Raw genomic sequence first — 9,921 nt, forward strand, 5'->3', positions numbered from 1 at the left:
TTGAATACAGTACTGTTTCGGAACAAGAAATAAATAGTAGAATATCTAAAAGCAGAAGGTGACTTCGAGGCCTACGAACGTCGAGCAGGTGTACCTTGAAGTCTTCAACAAAAGCTAATCAATCACTGGTGTCCAACATGGGCAGATGTACCTGGATCTGCACGAAAATATGCAGAAGCGTAGTATGAGTACACCACAATGGTACCCACTAAGTACCAAGCCTAACCTCGGTAGAGTAGTGATGAGGCCAGGTCAAGACACCTACTAGAATAAGAAAACTGGACAGAATATAGCATAGTATAATAATGGAAAGCGAGGAAGTAATGATAGATAAGCAGTTCAATAATGTAAGCTAACAATGGAAATTTAAGCGGCAAAGGCAACAAAAGGTGAGCACATAATGAGAATAACGAGTACCCAAATACGGACAAATATAAGTGAAATAGTAAAGAAATCAACAAGAACTGCTCAAGCAAGAAGCCTTTTTTAACATGGAATGTGCAACAAAAATCACGACCGAGGTACCACGCCTCATATTTACATTTCACAATTTCAATCACAATCTTTATTTATATTACCGTGTGAGCCTTGCTTCAAGTAATTCCCTTACTAGCAACATGCAGATAAATTCCCACCTTATCTCACCGCATGCGTATCAATCCCTTTTCTTATACCACCGCATGCGTATCAATATCACAACACAATAATTAACTCACACCACATGTGCCCATATGCCACAACACTTGCCAAAATCAACAATATAGATCTTATCACAATATATAGCACATGGCTCACTCACAATGTGTACAAAATATCTATAACAACCAAATGAATGAGGAATTCTCAATAAGGAAAGATATCTCAACAATTACAAACTTCAACCTCAATGTGATAATGACTTACACAACTTCAACACCAATAATTCAACAAAAAGATATTCCACAAAATAACTACTTCAAGTAAGAGTATTTAAATAATAAAAGGGGTAATAAGACAATAAAGAAGGTAGCAACTTCAATTAAGCATATAAGATCAATTACAACTATAAAGGGTATAACAAATGTTAACAATATCAATTAGAGCAAGTGAGAGTAAATTTAACAATAAAAAGGTATAACATGTTATAACAAATGCAAGTAAAGGCATGGAAGAAGTCTAAAAGTCTAAACTGGTCAAAATATTACATATAGCCCTTGTACACACTCGTCACCTTGTGTACACGCCTTTCACATAGTACAAATAGCACAAACAACCCAAATCCTAAGGAGTAGTTCCCCCACACAAAGTTAGGTAAGATACTTACCTCAACTAGGCCAAATCAACCCTAGAATATAGCTTTTACCCTAAAATTCACCTCCACACGGCTCAATTCTAACCAAAAGCGACTTAATATCATCAAACAATGCAAGAGAAACTAATTACAATAGATAAAGCTTTGATCTTTACACAATTCCTAAAAAGTCAACTCCGGGCCCGCCCGATCAAAACCTGGGTCCAAGGGTAGATTCCGACTACCCATAAACCCACGAGTTCATATATGTATTTTGTTTTCAAATCCGTGTCCAAATCGACTGTCAAAACTCAAATCTTCATTTTTCAAATCATTGACAAACATCCCCAAATTTTCCTCTTCGATTCTCATAAATTTGATGTTAAATCTAAGATATAATTATAAAATAACGTTGGAAATTGATTAGAATCACTTACCCAATATTTGTATATGAAAATCCCCTCACTAAATCGCCTCCTACCGAGTCTAGGGTTCTAAAATGAGAGAAAATGATATAAAATCCTGACTCTAAGCCTTTTTGTTCAGTTGTAGATGTAGCAATTATGACACGGGGTTCGCAATTGCGAAGAAAAGCTCGTAATTGCGGCTACTGACACACTGAGAAGATGTCGCAATTACGACACAGACTTCGCAAATGCGAAGTGTGTCCTCTTTGCAAATGCGAACTAGCCTACCCCAAGCCCAGACTTCGCAAATACAAACTAGGTATCAAAATTGCGATACCGAAGCCTCACCTGCTATGTTCGCAATTGCGATGCTGGTGCGTGCAATTGCGATGTAGGAGAACCAGCACACCATCAATCCGGTTGCAGTTCAAAACCATTTCGGAATGCGTCCAAATGTAATGACCCGGCCGGTCGTTTCGAGAGTTGTAGCCATATTTTCCTATTTTCTGCTACTTTTGTGTTCTACAATTGTTATATGACTTACCGGGTTAGTTGGTTCGGGTCCGGAGTGAATTCAGAGTGAATTAAGATACTTAGTCTCTTAATTGAAATCTTAAGCTGGAAAAGCCGACCGGATGTCAACTTAGGTGTAAATGACCTCGGATTAGAATTTTGATGGTTCTGTTAGCTCCGTTGGGTGATTCTGGACTTAGGAACATGTCCGGATTGTGATTTGGAGGTCGAGATTAGAATTAGGCTTGAAATGGCGAAAGTCGAATATTTAGGAAGTTTGATCGGGGGATTGACTTTTTAATATCGGGTTCGGATTACGATTCAAGAAGTTGCAGTAGGTTCGTGGGGTCATTTGTGACGTGTGCAAAATTTGAGGTCAATCGGACGTGATTTGATAAGTTTCATTAGGCTTGAATCCGTGTGTAGTTCGTGTTTTGATGTTGTTTGAGGTGATTTGAGGTTTCGACTAAGTTCGTATGATATTTTGGGACTTGATGGTATATTTGGTTGAGGTCCCGGGGACCTCGGGTGAGTTTCGGTTGGTTAACGGATCATTTTTGGACCTTGGTTGATGGCTGATGTCTGCTGTTGTGTTTTTTTAATTTGCTCTTACGCGTTCGCGAAGGGTGTTTATGAGCTGGGAATTTTTATTCTGCGCATTCGCGAAGAAGAGGACGCGAACGCGAATGTGTGGTCTGTGTGTGCATCGGGAACACATGAGTGGTAGTGGTGTCACGTTCGCGAAGAGGAGCGAGGCAGCTGGGGACCCCCAGCCTTTTGGTTTACGCGTTCGTGAGGCATGGGTCGCGTTCGCGAAGGTCAGATGTTACCACCCAAATTCGCGTACCTTAGATCACGCCGTAAGTTAGTCGACGTAAATCCAAGAAGATATTATCTTTGAGATGATAAGAAGTTAATCCTATTGGTCTTAAACGATACAAGGGTGTATAAGAGTAGTTAACAAGTATTAGAAGTTAAACGAATCAAGGATGTTGTAACCCGTATTTTCGGGTAACACTAGAGGTGATTAATTGTCCCAAGAGGTCATGTTTTAATGTATTTGAATCATATAATATCCGTATCATAAGTCTTGAAGTCAAGCGAGTTATGAAACAAAGTCGATAAAAGTTGTCGCAACTTACGTTTATAATTTTACTTAAACTTTAGGTCAAATGTTACTACATTTTTCTCCCAATATACTTGGAATTATGGGGTGATCTACCTATCAAATGGAAGATCTATGAGTCTAGTTTCCAACGCATTAAACCGTTTATCGATACGATCTCGGAATAGAGAGATATTTGCGTTTTCGTGAGAGTGCGCCAAGCAGCTCTCTATGGGACCCACAAAGGCGGTTTAAGACATATGGACATATATAAGATACCTCAACCATGTTTTAAGTCATTATTTTTCAGTATATTCAGACCTTATAACCCTAAAAACAGTCTCTCAAGGTTCTCTCATGATCCAAGACCCAAACAAAGGGCAAACAACACAAATCAAATGTCGGAAATCCCGTGGCGCTAGTAAGTTTCTTGTTCTTCTTGTTGTTGCTGATTTTTGTGTTGTTACAGCTCGTGTGGGAGGTTGTTTTAAGTGTTTTATGTTCTGTAAATACACCTTCAAGTTTTTAATATCAACCCTAGGTGATTTCAAGTCTTCTAAAGTAATTCTAGTGCCGAAAAACTCGAATTAATTGCTAGTTTCGTTTCCTTGTTCTTGTGGCAGAATTGAAGGGATATTTCGTGGAAAATTAATGACAAATTGGAGTTGTTCTTTATGTTTAAAGGTAAGGAACCTCTTACTCTATATATAATTAAGATTATCCAAGTTGTGGCTATGTCGTTGATGCTAGAACTTGTGAAATATATATCGAAAGGCTTGGTAGTAATGTTGTTAGTTGGTGGACTGTTTTGGAGGCTCAATATGATTCTTAATGATGTTGTTTGGACTGTTTGGTGATTGTATTGACTTGTCGGAAGTCATATAAATAGGGGAGGTGCTGTCCGTTTCATCATAAAATAGGTTGCGGTCGATACATAATAGTTACGACGCTTAAACGATAATGATAGTGTCATTTCTCTTATTATAGACTAAGGAGTCGTGACATTTGCATAGCATGAGGTTGGGAAGTATATACAAGGTATGTGAGGCTATCCCCTTCATTCTTTTGCATGACTCCGATTGTACATAATGTAATGAACGAGCTCCCAAAGATACTCTACTCTTAGAAGCTAGCAGTACTTACATTGCTGCCCTTCTTATGAAACGATTGATATTGATGTTACTTCTCTTATTCTTATATTATCAATGTTGTTGGTAGTTCCTGATTCTTATAAGATTCTTGATGAAGAGTTAATCCTAATAACGTGTACGAAGGATACCGACCTTACGTCACTCCGAAAGGTTCAAAATGTGATTCCAATGAGTCCAGCATGCATCATATATATGTATCTATTTTACTCTACCGAGCCGCGCTATAGTCGGCCGGGTATGGCACCTATTGTGCAACCACTGATCAGTTGGGTTTTACCGAGCTCCACGTGGCCGGGTACGATTCTACCGAGCCCTATGATGGCCGGGTACGTTTTACCGAGCCTATTATGGCCGGGTACGATATGATGATGGTGATGCCCACAAAGGCGTATGTTTTAAAAGTTTATGTATATATATGTATGTATCATGTATTTCATGTCAGTAGCCCTCAAAGGTACCCAGATGTCACAGGTTGTATATTCCTTATCCCTGTTTACATTACTATTCTTACTTATGATTTCCTGCCTTACATACTCAGTACTTTATTTGTACTGACGTCCCTTTTATTTGTGGACGCTGCATGTCGTGCTGCAGGTCCTGATAGACGGGTAGACGCAGCTCCCCCACCATAGTAGGCTGTCCAGTTCAGCGGTTATTGGCCAGATCTCTTCTCCGGACTTGCCGTGGTCTTGGTATGCATTTTTATTATAGACATTATGGGTATGTCAGGGCCCTGTTCCGGCAATGTTGTAGAACTTATGTTCCTTTAGAGGCTCATAGACAGGTGTGGACTCATGGTAGTTCGTACCTTATATATAGTTTCTTGACAGTCTTGTCGTCCCATGTTATGTATGTTCATGACATTATCTTTCATTGTTGGATGTTCATGATCCATGTCTACCATTTATATTGATCTTGTTGGCCCTTAAAGATAATAAGGAAGGTTAGATAAAATGTACGTTGGTGCTCGGCAAGTATGGCCCGGGTGCTAGTCATGACCCTCCAGTTGGGTCGTGACAAACTTGGTATCAGAGCAAGTCTATCCTAGGGGTTGTCTATGAGCCGTGTCTAGTAGAGTTTTGATTATGGATGTGTAGCGTGCCACATTTATAATCAGGAGGCTACGTGATATCTAGGGTTGTTACCTTTTTCCTGAATCTAGATCGTGCGTAGAGTTGAGTCGTAAGTGTTCATATCTAATATTCACCTTATTTTCTTTTAGCGATGCCTTCGACTAGGAAGCAAGCGATTAGTAAACGGCTTGATACAGCTGTGGGAGAGGGTAACATTCAGGTGCCTCCAGCCATAGCAGGCCAAAGTGAGCCTCAGAGTGAGATGCCGTCTCATACCTCTCTGTCTCCTCCAGAGGATATTAGGAGGCACCCAGTACATCCAGTTCCTCCGTCTGGCACTACAGACCACGATATGCGCAGTGCGGTGCAGTTGTTGACTAGCTTGGTAGCTGCTCAGGCTCAGAGGCAGAATACCGGTGCTGCTGATAAACCGGTTAGTGCGAGAGTTCGTGATTTTATTAATCTAGACCCTCCAGTGTTTACCGGATCAGACCCCAAAGAGGACCCGCAAACATTTATTGATCTGGTTCATTGTACATTGCGGGTTATGCATGCTAGTGATACGGAGGTAGTAGAGTTGGCTTCTTATCGGTTACGGGATTTAGCGATTTTATGGTATGATAGTTGGGAGATATCTAGGGGTCCGAACGCTCCTCCAGCCGTGTGGAAGGAATTTTCTGAGGCCTTTCTTCGTCACTACTTGCCAGCTGAGATACGACGAGCAAGAGCTGATAAGTTCTTGAACCTTCGATAGGGTAATATGAGTGTACGAGAGTATAGTATACAGTTTGATTCTTTAGCAAGGTATACTCCCCATATGGTGGCCGAGATGAGTGATAGGGTGCACCTGTTCGTGAACGGGTTGGGACCACATATGATAAATGAGTGCACAACAGCCTCCTTGGTAGAGGGCATGGATATTTCCCGTATTCAGGCTTATGCCCAGACCCTTCAGGATCATAAGTTATATGCTAAGCTCTCTAAATGTGAATTCTTCCTGAACTCAGTAGCATTCCTTGGCCATGTGATATTTGATGAGGGTATTAGTGTCGACACTCAAAAGATCGATGCAGTGAAGAATTGGCTGAGACCTACAACACCGTCAGAAGTCCGCAGCTTTCTGGGGCTAGCAGGATATTATAGGCGGTTTGTAGAAGGGTTTTCCTCTATATCAGCACCATTGACTAAGTTAACACAGAAAACTACCAAGTTCCAATGGTTTGATGCTTGTGAACATAGTTTTCAGGAGCTAAAGAATCGGTTGACATCCGCGCCAGTGCTCACTCTCCCAGAAGGAACAGAAGGTTATGTGGTATATTGTGATGCCTCACGTATAGGTTTGGGGTGCGTATTGATGCAACGTGGGAAGGTGATTGCTTATGCATCAAGACAATTAAAGAAGCATGAAAAGAATTACCCGACTCATGATTTGGAATTGGCTACAGTAATATATGCTTTGAATATATGGCGACACTACTTATACGGCATCCATGTTGACATCTACACAGATCACAAGAGTTTACAATACATCTTCAAGCAGAAGGAGTTGAATTTGAGGCAGCGTAGGTGGCTTGAATTACTGAAAAACTATGACGTCGAGATATTGTACCATCCCGGTAAAGCCAATGTTGTGGCAGACGCTCTCAGCCGTAAGTCAATGGGAAGCTTAATACATATTGAGGCAGGTAGACAAGGGTTGACCAAAGAGCTTCACCAGCTGGCCAATATGAGAATCAGATTGTTGGACTCTGATGACAGAGGTGTTACTGTACAGAATACAGCCAGAATCATCTTTGGTAGCCGAGGTAAAAGCACGGCAATATGAAGATCCTACCTTAGTAAGATTGAGAGAGGGAATTCAGCAGTGTAAGATTATAGCTTTCAAGATCGGAGGAGATGGGACACTGAGATACCAGGGCCGATTATGTGTGCCTAGTGTGGCAGGGTTGCGAGAGAAGATTATGATTGAGATTCATCAGTCCCGATATTCTATCCATCCCGGCTCGACAAAGATGTATCATGACGTTAAGGAGCAGTATTTGTGGGATAACATGAAGGAGTCTATTGCAAAATTTGTAGCTCAGTGTCCTAATTGTCAACAAGTAAAGATCGAGCATCAGAAACCCAGTGGATTGATTCAGAATATAGAGATTCCGACCTGGAAATGGGAGGTGATTAATATGGACTTCATTATTGGATTACCTCGCTCTTATCATAAGTTTGACTCCATCTGGGTGATAGTTCATCGACTTACAAAATCTGCCCATTTTCTGCCAGTTAAGACAACTTACACGGCTGAAGATTATGCGAAGTTGTATATCAAGGAGATTGTTAGGCTTCATGGTGTGCCGGTATCTATTATATCAGACCGAGGAGCTCAATTTACGGCTAACTTTTGGAGGTCTTTTCAGAAGGGTTTAGGCACACAAGTAAATCTCAGCACTGCATTCCATCCGCAGACTGACGGACAGGCTGAACGTACCATCCAGATGCTTGAAGATATGCTACGAGCATGTGTTCTAGATTTCAAGGGGAATTGGGATGACCATCTGGCACTTATAGAATTTGCCTACAATAATAGCTATCATTCCAGTATTAAAATGGCCCCGTATGAGGCACTGTACGGGAGGAGATGTAGATCACCAGTTGGATGGTTCGAAGTCGGTGAGACAGAATTATATGGGCAAGATTTGATTCACCAAGCCATTGAGAAGGTGAAAGTGATACAAGAGCGACTGAGGATGACACAAAGCAGGCAAAAGTCTTATTCCGATGTCCGACGTCATGATCTGGAATTTGAGGTTGGTGATTGGGTTTTCCTGAAGATCTCGCCGATGAAGGGTGTTATGCGTTTTGGGAAGAAGGGTAAGTTGAGTCCGCGGTATATTGGGCCGTACAAAATTCTTCGACGAATTGGACAGGTTGCTTATGAGTTAGAATTGCCATCCGAATTGGAATTTGTACACCCGGTATTCCATGTATCTATGTTGAGGAAATGTATTGGAGACCCTTCTCGGGTCGTCCCTATCAAAGATGTACAAGTTACAGAGGATCTATCATATGATGAAGTGCCAGTGGCTATATTAGATCGACAAGTCCGCAAGCTAAGAATAAAGGATGTAGCTTCCGTCAAAGTATTATGGAGGAACAAGAATATAGAAGAAATGACATGGGAAGCAGAAGAGGAGATGAAGTCTAAACACCCTTACCTATTCCAGAGTGAAGATAACGAGGATGCCGGGGGAAAGAAGGACGCATTATAAGGTGGAACGGCTCTATGAGGGATGCAATAGCTTGTGAATACTTTTTTTTAAATACAAAATGGTGATATGTAGATAATGTACATATCCATAATGCTTTGTATAGTCTTGTAAGGACATAGGTTGGGTTTAACTACTTGCAAGTTTGGCTAGTGTCCATTTTATAGGGGAAGCTCAGCCGGAAATTTCCGTCGCAATCCACGATGAGTTAGACACCCCATAAACCCTTACATTCAAGGACGAATGTTCCTAAGGGGGAGAGGGTGTTACAACCCAAATTCGCGTACCTTAGATCACGCCGTAAGTTAGTCGACGTAAATCCAAGAAGAGATTATCTTTGAGATGATAAGAAGTTAATCCTATTGGTCTTAAACGATACAAGGGTGTATAAGAGTAGTTAACAAGTATTAGAAGTTAAACGAATCAAGGATGTTGTAACCCGTATTTTCGGGTAACACTAGAGGTGATTAATTGTCCCAAGAGGTCATGTTTTAATGTATTTGAATCATATAATATCTGTATCATAAGTCTTGAAGTCAAGCGAGTTATTAAACAAAGTCGATAAAAGTTGTCGCAACTTACGTTTATAATTTTACTTAAACTTTAGGTCAAATGTTACAACATTTTTATCCCAATATACTTGGAATTATGGGGTGATCTACCTATCAAATTGAAGATCTATGAGTCTAGTTTCCAACGCATTAAACCGTTTGTCGATACGATCTCGTAATAGAGAGATATTCACGTTTTCGTGAGAATGCGCCAAGCAGCTCTCTATGGGGCCCACAAAGGCGGTTTAAGACATATGGACATATATAAGATACCTCAACCCCGTTTTAAGTCATTATTTTTCATTATATTCAGACCTTATAACCCTAAAAACAGTCTCTCAAGGTTCTCTCATGATCCAAGACCCAAACAAAGGGCAAACAACACAAATCAAATGTCGGGAATCCCGTGGCGCTAGTAAGTTTCTTGTTCTTCTTGTTGTTGCTGATTTTTGTGTTGTTCCAGCTCGTGTGGGAGGTTGTTTTAAGTGTTTTATGTCCTGTAAATACACCTTCAAGTTTTTAATATCAACCCTAGGTGATTTCAAGTCTTCTAAAGTAATTCTAGTGCCGAAAAACCCGAATTAATTGCTA

Source organism: Nicotiana tomentosiformis, chromosome 11 (assembly GCF_000390325.3).
Source record: "Nicotiana tomentosiformis chromosome 11, ASM39032v3, whole genome shotgun sequence".
Classification (NCBI taxonomy): Eukaryota; Viridiplantae; Streptophyta; class Magnoliopsida; order Solanales; family Solanaceae; genus Nicotiana; species Nicotiana tomentosiformis.